Source organism: Chelonus insularis, unplaced genomic scaffold, assembly GCF_013357705.1.
Source record: "Chelonus insularis isolate UGA/USDA-ARS -01 unplaced genomic scaffold, ASM1335770v1 contig_160_pilon, whole genome shotgun sequence".
In the NCBI taxonomy this organism is placed as follows: Eukaryota; Metazoa; Arthropoda; class Insecta; order Hymenoptera; family Braconidae; genus Chelonus; species Chelonus insularis.
Genome location: NW_023276401.1, coordinates 309,866 through 322,427, shown reverse-complemented (window position 1 = coordinate 322,427; position 12,562 = coordinate 309,866). Strand labels below are relative to the sequence as shown.

Below are 12,562 nucleotides of genomic sequence, written 5' to 3'. Positions count from 1 at the left end.
TGGCCAATTTGAATAAAATAAGTGGAAAAAAAATCGAATGAATGAAACAAAAAAAAAGTATCCAGGGGGCACCCGGGTTTGAACCGGGGACCTCTCGATCTGCAGTCGAATGCTCTACCACTGAGCTATACCCCCAGATTGGTTACCACGTCTATGTTACTAGTCTTATTTTACAATTCTATAATCAATAAATATATTTTAATCACAATTGATTCATAAATATTCTGCATTCTACGATGAATTCATGATTAAATTCCTTAAAACAGAAGCTTACTTCTAAAAAAATGACAGAATATAAGTGATACTACGAATAATTATTACTGATATCATTATGTTTTCACAAAAGAATTGGACGTGATTCAGAGCATGATATAATTTTCACATTGAATACAGAAAATTTCAATCTATTTTTGTGTTTATGCATTTCTGATGTGAAAAAAGTCAACTGAAATATTCTGAATGCTCCAATACTCTTTTTAATTAATATGCATCTATAAAAAAGTATTACAATCAACTAATAATAATACTAGTTTGTTTATCCATCATCACAAATATTAATACCAATAATTATCGAATAACATTAATATAAAATACTTTTGTATATTTGTATGCCAATTCATTACATAAATTCTAATCAAAACCACGGACAACAATAGAATTAGGAATTATAAATATTTGTGTAAACAGCAATCCTCAGTATAATTATAATACTAAATAGATAACATTATCATTAAATGAAAAATAAAAATAGAATAAATATCTATTTACAATCGTTCTAAATGTGGAAAGAACATATTGAAAGTAATTAATGTTCAATAATAAAAATTGTTTGATTTTCATTAATAAAAAATTTCAAGTATACTATTTCCAGCAAAAAAAAAACAATAAAAATAATGATTGAAACATTCTATTAATAAATCTGATATTAGAAGATGATCCTAATATTACTGATGGACTGTACTATGTGAGTTGGTCGACAGGTTTTCACTGACGTTTGCTGAATCGACCGCCAAGTGCAAACACTCATAGCAATGGAAAGATAAATACAGAGCATTCAACAAAGGTTAACGCATATGCAATATAAAAGAATATTCCTATATCTTCTCTACAAATTATGATTATATACATAGAGCAAATAAATGTTTTTTTTTTTTATTAATAAATTCCCTTTTTTGCTAATTAAATAACATAAATCATTAGTTTATTGCCCCAGCATCTATGAAATGATATAAACGCATATAAAAACATCAATATATTACACATGAACGGATCACGCAATAAAATCATCCACTTCATTTCATTTTATTAGCTATGTACTTAATACTTTTTCAGAATTGAGAATTGATTCGCTAATATTCTTATGACTTGAATTTACTTTGTAGTTGTAGATTAATATTCATTTTTAGCGAAAATAAAAAATTATTAAATTATGAGTTGTATTTATTTTATGGAGGACATTTTTTTGAAATAAAAATTACTTGAATTATATTCTAAATATAGATTAACTTGAGCTTCATAAAAAAAATAATCATCATTAATGAACATTTTTAATAGAAGTGGAATGAAAAATATTGTTTAATACTTTCTTGGAGCAGTTTATCTGCTATAAAATTCCAAAAAAAAATTTAATTTATAAATTCATGAGAATTTTTTTCAAATTTAAAATATAAATTTCTATTTGCTATGATCCAGCTCTTTTCCACGTGCAAAAAAAAAGAGACGAATGTTGGACAAATAACCAGGAGAGCATGCCTCCTACTATGGCATGTCTGACGACAGGTACGATAATATACTACAGACCACCTAGTGACTTCATGACTCCACCATATGCTACCATGACTAAGCCACACATGCTTGTGTTACTAAAAATATATCGAAAATTATGAACAAATAAAATAGATTAAAGAAAAGCCATTAAAAGCTCCATGTAAAGATGAATAAATAATGACTTCTACTACCATTAATGGACTTTTGATTCAATTGATTTCTAAAATAATCTGTATTGAAAAGCTTGAGGGACTGAAGGATTTGATCAAGTTAGATATGAAGCAAGATATCAGAAGAGGTGACTAAATGTGTGGACAGGTTAAAAATTCGTAGGGTGGGCATTAGGATGAATGAATGTTTTAACAGACAATAATAAGAATAATACTCACCAGCAAAACATATCGAAGATCATGCAATTAATCAACGTAAACAGAACCAGACGAACAATAGATCCCTTTTTATGTCATCCTCTTACCCCTCTGACTTGCACGCACCGCCTTCTGTCAATAAATAAATCTTGTCCCGCAGAGAGGCACCCCATCGATGCTTGTACCATCGAGTTCCGCGTTTTCCGTCAAGCTTTTTGAAGGGTGACATTGATATGTCGCATTGGGACGATTGAAAAAATTCTGTAAACAAGCATAAATAATAATTAATCGACTTATGACTAATGGATCTGTTGCTTAAGAATGTCTTACTCTTAATATAGGCTTTTCTTGATATACTCTTCATATGGAAGTAGTATTTCCATTCTAAGAGTTTTTAATTTTTTTATTAGATTCTCTGATAAGGTAAGTATGTCACTTTATTAAGTACTGAAAGACCTGAGTAATTGAATCAGGATTCACCTCAATGATTTGCATTAATTATTCAGTAGGAAGGTTTGAAAGACATGTTATGCTTGTTAAATATGACTCTGATAAAATTTAATATTCTATTAAAACATGTTTATGTGCTAGATTATCTAATAATTTATATAAGTAAAAGATTAAGTATTGTTGATAAATATTTGATTTGATAAAATAATTGAAAAAATAATTATGTATCATGAATTATGTTTGAAATATTCGAGTTTTTCTGTTTTATTCAAAAACACAACTTGGTCATGCTTGTAAATGTCAATGATATATGTATTATAAATTAATACATTTATCTCACACCAGGAAAAATACTTTTTGTTAATAATATAAGGTAAACCATGTATTTGTTTACTTTTCACAATCACATTAAATGATAAACCATTATTACATTTTGTCATATAATCATTTTTTTTAATATTACATATACTTTTATTTTGAAAACACTCTTTACAATGTTTTTTGTTAATTAAAAAATTAATGGAGGGAGAAACAAGAGTATGTGAATCAAAATGAAAAGTAAATTTTCCTTTCAAGTGTGTCTGAACATTGCAATAACATTCTAATAAAATTTTCGATTAATTAGTTCAAATTAAAAATAAAATCTGATTTTATTTATTAATATATTTTAATCATAAAAAATAAAGAACTAATTAATTATAATTTCTCAATGAATACTTTAAATTTATATGATTTTCTAAAAAAAAAATATATATATATCTTTTTATATTTAATGCAAATAAAAATACATTGAATAAAATAAATACCTTTTGACTGCTTTTCATTAATAAGAGAACGATGTAAAGTATTTTTATATCAATAATCCACCTCATCAAGCATAATCAATGTCCAATGATTACTTCACATCAGTAATATATGAATAGCAAAATGACGAAATTTGGCTAAAAATAGAAAGAAAAATATTAATGCTAAAAAATTCATATGACACAGTGCAGAAGCTTCACGACACGAATTATCTGTTCGTTACAAGCATTGGGATGCTGGAAAATTGACAGACCAACAGACGAATCATTTGTTATACCCTTTTGCCTATCTGGGAGAGGCAAAAACATACTATTCCCCAACCAGTCCTTGCTTTCCATTCCTGTCGCGAATTAATCCATCAAAGCACCCACAGTGCACTAACAACTCGGAGTCGCATCCCCCCAAACCTCCACGCCTTTTTTTTTAGAGTCACCTACCTAAATACAGAAGAGAAAATGCATGAATTCTATAACTTCATCATAGCTTTATGCAAACAAAATATGCAATTTCCCGAGTTGCTATAAACTGATGATTTATTCTAGACATTTTATAACCGATAATGATAAAATTTTAATCATGGATTCAATGATAGAAATTTGTACAAAAATATTATCATATATTCGAGAAATTGTTAATTAAAAATTCACCATATAAATATTTTACGATTAATAATAATGTTAAAAGATTGATCAATTATTGTTTATATTTTTGTGAGTGGTCATTCAATGTAATAAATAACAAATCAGTTGATAAAACGATTAATTAATTTGAATAAAAGATTAATTATAAAGTTGATTAATTACAGATGAATGAAAAATATAAATTTATTGGTAGCTGTGAAATATTGTTATACTTGTATCCTAATTAAATAAATGAAAGGAAATATATTGAAATAAACAGCGAGTCGAAGAATAAATACTGACATATCTAAAATAATATAAATTCAAAATTATTGAAGAATAAATGTTTTAACAAAAGTTTTTGTTAATAAAAAATATATTAATTACATAATAGAACAGGATATAATAAATTTTAAATATCAAATTTATTTTATATCATGCTTTCTATATATTCGCAGCAGTGTTAACTCACACTGGTTATTATCTCCTGTTATATCGGGTCAGCATCTCTTCAGTTTGATCGTCAAAATACTGACCGAAAAATTTATAAAAAAATTCGATATTTATTCAACTTGATGTAAATTATTTTTTAAATAATTAATAAAAAGTTTTTCAAATTTTCCAATCAATTTTTAAATAAATAATTTATAAGATTTATTTTAATAATAAAACAGATGTTGTTTATGTATATTTTTATTATTTAATAAACTAAAATTAATTAAATAAATAAAAATGTTTACCTTTACATTCATTAGTGAATAATTATTAACATTAAATCTTCGTGTGCTGTAACAATTATTATAAGTCCATAACTTCCTTGTTGTAGTTTAAATAAATGACTTATTTATTTGTAGCAATAAAACAATTGTTAATTTTATTGTAATGTTAAAAAATAATTCAAAAATAGTGCATTTGGAGGACAGATGCTAATGATTACTTTAATTATGATTTGACTGCGAATAACTCACACATACACGTAATTCGAAATACCTTGCAAAAATGCAAATTTATTTTCGATTTACTGTCCATTAACAAACTTTTAGGTATTACAAACATTGGCATGCGTAAGTGCATTATCATTAAAGACCATGTCATACTGACTGCAACATAGACATTTTGCTCCCTGGTGATCATTCAGAGATGGTAGGTAAATGCACATGATGTGCAAATTATTGTTAGTTCGATATAGGCCCCAGCTTGCGCCGGGATCACAAAAAATTAGTTAAAGACTCATCAATTGTTCCCCTCCACGGAAATCTTTAGTAAAAGGCGAAAGATTTATGCGTGTATTGAAGGGAAACCAGAGTGAAGATTGTAGTTCAAAAAATAACTTATATTAACTTGATGCAACTACTCTACATGCGACTTACTGAATTGTCAAACTCCATCTAGCGTGCGAAAATAGAATTAACTTCCCCGCTTGTATACCTTGAGGACTAGTGGTTTGGAGCTAAAACAGCTGTCTTTTAAATCCATAAATGCATTGATGTTTGGACTAATATTGAATTATTATGAATATAGAATCTATCCCTTTAATAAGCTGCAACTGTAGGAGATGTATTAAATGCATAAGAGTTAGTCTATCGATTTGGTGAATATTTAAATTTGTGTCACGATGATAGATTTCGTCATAAATGCAATTACATCATATGGAGTTGAACCGCCTGACACCCTAACCGCATCTTCGCCACTTTCCAGTGATTATCTCTTTCCATTTTCTCCCTTTCTTCCTTGCCTTTCCATGTTCCAGTCAAGCTATTCAATTGACAATAATTGGATAACGAATCTTCAACCTGTTGGTTTATTTCATGTTGTGGTGCTAAATAAAAAAGTCCGAATTAATGTAAGATTTTTTTTTCTTACGAAATAGAAACAATAAAAGAAAGATGTTCTATTTATCAGAGGTAAATCAGTATTTCAAGAATGAAAAATGTAATCCATAATTAAAAATATATTATGCATCAGATAAAATTTTTCATCACACGTACAGGATGGTAAAATGTTATCAAAAGCAGCAGATAAAATTTTTGCAGCATGATTGGCGAGTGTGCGGGCGTGGTGTAACGTTTACTCGTTCGCTTCAATGTCTCGATGCTTGCGAGTACAAGCGTGGGATCAATATAAGCGATGAGACTACGAGAGCTCATCTTTAAGCGCCGCCCGATGCAGACCACCAACCAATGACTAGCAGTAGTTTGCTTGGTGGTAACCAATCCTGGTGCTTCATTGATTTTTCGCGCTTATTTTTTCTTTTTTTAAAAATGAATTTCTTCGCGCAGGCGGCAGCTTCGAGGGTGGAAAGCGAGGCCAGAGGTGGAGAAGAAAAAGAAGATAGAGGAGAATCGATGAGGGCGAAAGAGTCTTGTAGGGGTAAACGAACCCCTGTTTCATCCACCCTCGCGTCACTGTTATCGGTTGTCCCTTTTTCAATCATGAAATCCACTGTAAAACGAAGAACCAAACCCACAAGTTCATTTTTGCATTCAATGTATGAGTATATATACATTGCGCCAAAGATGGAAATTTTCTCGTATTCCATATTTATGTAGATGTTTTACAATAAAAGTATTTTTCTTGGATCTTAATCATATAGATCGATAAAATTGATATAGAATATTTCATAACCGAAGCAAGCCATAATGAAAGATATGAAGAAACATTATCGATAATAATTATCCATGAATTATTAATAATTTTATGTATAAAGAAATGTATCGTAATTTAAACTTCAAACAGAAAATTTAATTTACACACTTAAAAATTCCCTGGCAAGATTTTCAACAGTAGCTTATATAGGAGTGTATGTACAGATCCTGGAGATACGTCAATGAATTTATTATAAAATCGTCTGCGCTTTACGATTCATACAGAGAATTCGTGAGAAATCATACGAGAATTCTGGTGATGAAAATTAGCCCATAGGCGAAGTTAAGTTTTACAATTTACTTAAGACTTTCATTTACCAAGTTGAACTCGATATAAAATTCAAAAAGTCTAATAAAAAATACATTGGAGAAATACTTGACCAGAAAAAATCTTAAATGAAGTTCCAAAGTACCTTGTACTGATAAAATTGAAGAGAATTTTTTGATGAATGTTTAAATATTTAGAAATTTACTACCATCCCGAAGAAACTCTTGACTTCACTAAAAAACCAATCAAATACTTTTTTCCTAAAAACAAATATAAAATAAAATATGAAAATATTAAATCCACACGTGCATGTCATTATAATGCATATAATAACCTTCATGAAATTCCATATTTACCTTTCACTCAACAGCTTTAATTGAAATAATAATATCAACTTATTTATACAATTTTAATGACAATTATTCCAGCCTGAAATACATATATTATTCCAGTAGATAAAATGAAATAAAATAATGAATTACTTAAAAATCTTACCTGAGATTTTATTCATACATTTAATGCATTTATTCAAGTATATTTTCAAGAGCAATAAACGAGTTTCATCTGACAAAAAATCTCGTATTCGCATCTCAGAATATACGGTCCATAACCATAACTGGTCGGCTGTCATTTCCCGATGTTGAAGGCGAGCTTTTCTTGTGTCTTGTACGTGACGACCAAGGGGAAGAGGGTCATCATCCCCATGCTCATGTCTCCAAGTCTTCAGAAATTGTCCAATGAGAAAGTTCAGGGTTTATGACAATTCGTGGTAAGAATACAAATCCACCATTGACTTTATTTTATTTGGCAAATTTTATTTCTCATTCTCTGATGCTGATTAATTTGATTCATCATTTCACTTTTCTAATATTTTAGCTCAATGATAAGTGCCACATGCAAGTGGTGGTTTTAGGTAGATTTCAAGTACTACAACATTTGATTTAAACATGAAGATTCTAATCTTTTGGCGACATTTAACTGTAAGTGGTAGTAGACTTAGACGTTATAAATGACCATAAAAGTAACACGTTCTTGCGACAGCTCCAATTTTCTCTACCAACCACCAACGCCCTATTACTTGTCTCATTCTCGTGAATTACCGATCCGTTTTTCCCGCTGAGTGTGCAGCCATTTTTTTTACACAAAGAGTTCAATAATCTAAAATGATCTTCAACATACAAAGTCAACGTGCAAATTGAATTTTTTTACAGCTTGAATAAAAATTTCATAATAACCCTATAAGGGTGAAGGGCGACATGAATAGAGTAGGCTTAAAGGAAATACAAAACGAGTTTAAAAATACGTTAAAAATATCACAGATATATTCCAAGCTAGTTTTATATTTTTTTTTTGGTCTTGATATTTATAATAATCAGTTGGTAGGAACAATTTTTTCTATTGTATTGATGCTTTTGCTCTAGTTGTTATCAGTGATAGTAGACCAGTTGATCATCATCAAATGGAACTTTTGTATTATTAAAAATAATTATTAAAAACATTCATTCAATTATAAAATTTTAATAATAAATCTGTTAAAAGATTATTCAACTAGTTTGGTTTTTAATCATATTGAGAAAATCAATTCTCATAATTAAAAATTATTAATTAATGTTTTCATCAATGGATAATCATTTATGCAATTATAATTCAAACTTTTGAGAGCAAACGTAATTAATTATTCCAACAGTTGTGTATGGTTTAGGTTTTCATGATGTACAATATTCTGTCCATGTCATCACTTCATAAAAAGAACATTTTTGTGATTAACAGTATGTTAATATCACTGAAGTTAACATTTTTTGAATTTTAAAACAGAAAAGCAAACACATTGCACATTCTTATTAAAGTCAACATTTGAAAAAATTACATGATATTTTTTGTTGAAAAAAAAATTTATCCATGGAATAGGCAGAAAGATAAAATTCCATACAAAGATATAAAACTCCACACAAATGTGCAGTATCATAATGGAAAAAAAATGCACCAAAAAAAAATTGTGAAGACAAAAATTGAACTTGAAATAACAAAATAAATTATTTTGTTCAGCTAAATTGAGTTTAACATCTTCAGTTCTTCACCTTACAAATCCAATCTAAATCCAACTATTAACCAGTATGGAGACATGGACATAATTTTTACAAAGAAAAAAAAACTAGTCTCTTTTATTGAATTTCTTCCCTACGTGTTGAAGAAGATATAGAATAATTGTTGAGGAGAGAAAAATCAAAAGTGTTATCTCATCAGTAGAATAAAAGAAAAGTGCTTTGACACGCACCAAGAGTTCATTGGGTACCGCGAATTGCACGTTTCTCTTTGGGAATCGTCCACAGAGTAGTATGAGGATAAGCCGCACGAGTGAGAATGAAAAGGTGGAAAAGAGAAAAGCTTGGAGATCGCCGTAAATTCTCGGGAAATAGCTGCAAGTAAAATATAGAGGTGGCTACATTCCACATATGTCATCTGGACCTTTCTCTCTCTTTCTTTGCTATTCTCCTTTTCTGTTCTCTATATATGAATATCGCACATATGTGCCGTTTTCGCGACATCTTCCACCTACGCTTTACTGAATTGCCGAGAATATATATCTCTACTCTTACACATGCGTTCATTTAGACAAAGCCAACAAGATGAGATCGTTCATCAAAGTGAAACAGCAGACGTTGATCAGTCAAAATTAATCTATGATTGTAATAAAAGAAAAAAAAACAAGTGTTTTGTCTTATATTTTTTTGAAGATTCTACGATGAAATTCTTTCAAAGATAATGTGGCGAGGATGCATGACGTCTATGAAAGTTTCTAAAGATTGTACATTACAAAGTCGCAAAAACGTAAGGAGAGTAAATCTTACAGACGAGAGGGCACAAGCGGAAAAGCCGACGAACTCGAAAGCTCGCCAAGTTCGCCAGAGCACGATACTATGAAAGAGAGTGTCACGTTCCCATAGCAACTGGACGACTCCGCCTCTCTGGACTCCCTCGTTCGTTCGATATCCCTGAATCCTCTTTCTCTCTTTCTCTCTTCACTATCAATCCGCTCTACATTTTTCTCTCTGCCAACTCTGAAGAACAAGAGGGAAAAGATGAGTCTCATACGTTGACTCTGGAGAAACTTCTTCATATAAAAGTCTCTCTTTTCTTCTCACACACAAACACTTGGATTTTTTAAAAATTATGATGTAATCAAAAAATCCTGATTGTTCTCAGGTACCATTATGTGCACCTCTTTAAGATTTTTCATCGTTTACTTTTCTTTTGAATATTTCATTGCTTTCGTAGATTCATCTTTATTATCCACATACTCATAAAATTCGATCGACTCCAAAACATGTTTTCGGTCTGACTTTACATCACATTGATATAGTTTTCTCTTTCTGATCCTGCTGACTAGAGAGTTTAATTCCGTTGAGTGCATCCAGCGTTGATTTAAAATTGCGTAGCCTCACTATCTGTACTCTTCATATAAATGCACTAACATTAGTATCAGCATGACGTCAAGCCAGTGTGCCTGTATAATAGGAAAAAAACTGCATGAACACAAAGGTCGCAATATATTCTAGGAGACTTTAAAGCACCACGTGCACTTGTTTACGAGTTACAAATGGACTACTATCAGGTCCGAAAGTATAAGTCTCTGACTTTGATTGTTTATCATAAATATTAACGACACAACAGAAATTTTCTATTCAAAGCTTTATAATTCAATAATTAACATTTGCAAGTAAACAATCAAAGTCAAGGGTCTATCTCTATCAACTTGATAGATAAAATATCCTGTTGTGAAATGTTTATTCAAAGATATTTAAAAGAATTTACCTTGTATTTACTCCAATATAACTGAGCACATTTCTCATGCTTCAAAAAATTTTGTTGAGGCTTCAGCAACTTAGCAAAAGTTCATTTTCTTTAATGCAAAAGTAAAAAAGAAATTTGGAGGCGCCGGGCATCGATCCCGGTACCTCTCGCATGCTAAGCGAGCGCTCTACCATCTGAGCTACGCCCCCGATGAAATTTCTCAGCTATAATGATCATATATAAGTCTGATGCTTGGAGATCTTAACTTTTACTCTTGAAAAAAAACAGGAGAGAGACACGCATACGTATCATAAAGATGTACCAGCATCGTGAACACCTTTCTGAATCGTTGTGTGACTTTACATGATCATGAATCTTTGCAGAAAAGAATTTTATACATACCAGATGGTTTTTAGATTGCTTATCATGTTTTGCACAATCCTTTGATTTATCTGAATCTCTTATTGAAAATAGTTACTCCGGCCTAATTCCAGTCGTAAATATATCGACTTCATGGTGTATTTCTTCCACTTATCAATCCAAAAACGTCATTTAAAGTTGCTAAAAATTTTCCTGAGATCATTATCTCATTGGTACTTTGTCTCTTTTGATAAAAAAAAGGTTAATTTCGCAAAATTGCAAAAGTAATGGGCTCGTCCGGGATTTGAACCCGGGACCTCTCGCACCCTAAGCGAGAATCATACCCCTAGACCAACGAGCCAGAGTTGATGATCAATCCTTTGATTCACGTCGTGACCTGTAGAAGACATTATCGATTAGTAAATCATACAAAATAAGTAAATAAAACTATTATATAATCAATATCAACAAGTTTTTATATATAAAAACTGTTTCTACAAAAACTTGAACGAATTTAACAATTACCTGGATTTTTGGTGAAATAAAAAATTGTTTACCCAATTCAATGATTAAGCCTCAAATATTCTTTGGAGCATGAAGAAAATAAATGTTTCAAGGTTTGGCTAGCGTTGATGATACATGTTTGTAAAAACTATTGATGATATTCTTCAGTGAAACTGAACAATTAAAATTATATAAGTTCACAAGTTTTTTCAAGCGGAACCAATCAATTCAGCAGTGATAAAAAAGTATAATTGTCTTCATAAAGACAATTTCTTCTAGGAATAATCAGTAAACACTTTGCTTAATAAAATAATGACAGTAGATTTCCTTTTAATGGAAGAAAAAAAACACAAATGAACTGTCATTTACCTTTCATAACGGTACACTTGAAGTAAATTATTTCCATAAAATTAAAATTTTATAATAAAATAAATATAATTATATCAAGAATTTTTTCTGAATGTCATGCCTAATTAATTAACTCATTGAAGAGCTACTTTTTGGAGCAATTAACAGAAACAGATAATTTTTGAAATATATTTCCGGAACTCTTTTTGCCTTGATTCTTTTTCTAACAAGGACGTATTTGATATAATAAGAACTTTATCAGGAAATAGTATAATGGTCATATCGTCATCTTGAATCTCGTGATTCTCAAGAAATAACAATCGATTAGATTGACAGAAAATGTATATAAAGAGAAAGAATGTACAAAAAGAATAACAAATCTAGCCAGTAGCTTTGGAGAACCTAATCAACTATGTATTGCTGTTAAAAATCTCCTTTGACAGTAGTGACTTATCAATTTATCAAAGAAACATCACTAAAAATATCAAGTATTATAATTTTCTTTGAAAAATCGCATCATAGTTGTAATCATCTGTCTTCAATCATTTAGACTTCCAATATCTGTAAGTAGTATTTATTCATTGTTGACTATCATTATAAATCAACTAATTATAGTTAAATTATTATTAATTTATT

General features: G+C 29.9%; 4 non-coding genes across 4 annotated transcripts; all 4 read right to left on the bottom strand.

The window, feature by feature from the left end:
- Window positions 1–63: 63 nt before the first annotated feature.
- Window positions 64–135, bottom strand: TRNAC-GCA (transfer RNA cysteine (anticodon GCA)). Its single transcript has one exon. It is a non-coding gene; the product is annotated as a tRNA-Cys (tRNA).
- A 5,063-nt stretch (window positions 136–5,198) lies between these two features.
- Window positions 5,199–5,318, bottom strand: LOC118064139 (U5 spliceosomal RNA). The gene has a single exon (XR_004690029.1). It is a non-coding gene; the product is annotated as a U5 spliceosomal RNA (small nuclear RNA).
- Window positions 5,319–10,850: 5,532 nt separating this feature from the next.
- TRNAA-AGC (transfer RNA alanine (anticodon AGC)) lies at window positions 10,851–10,923 on the bottom strand. The gene has a single exon. It is a non-coding gene; the product is annotated as a tRNA-Ala (tRNA).
- A 440-nt stretch (window positions 10,924–11,363) lies between these two features.
- On the bottom strand, window positions 11,364–11,435 carry TRNAP-AGG (transfer RNA proline (anticodon AGG)). The gene has a single exon. It is a non-coding gene; the product is annotated as a tRNA-Pro (tRNA).
- Between the last annotated feature and the right edge of the window lie 1,127 nt (window positions 11,436–12,562).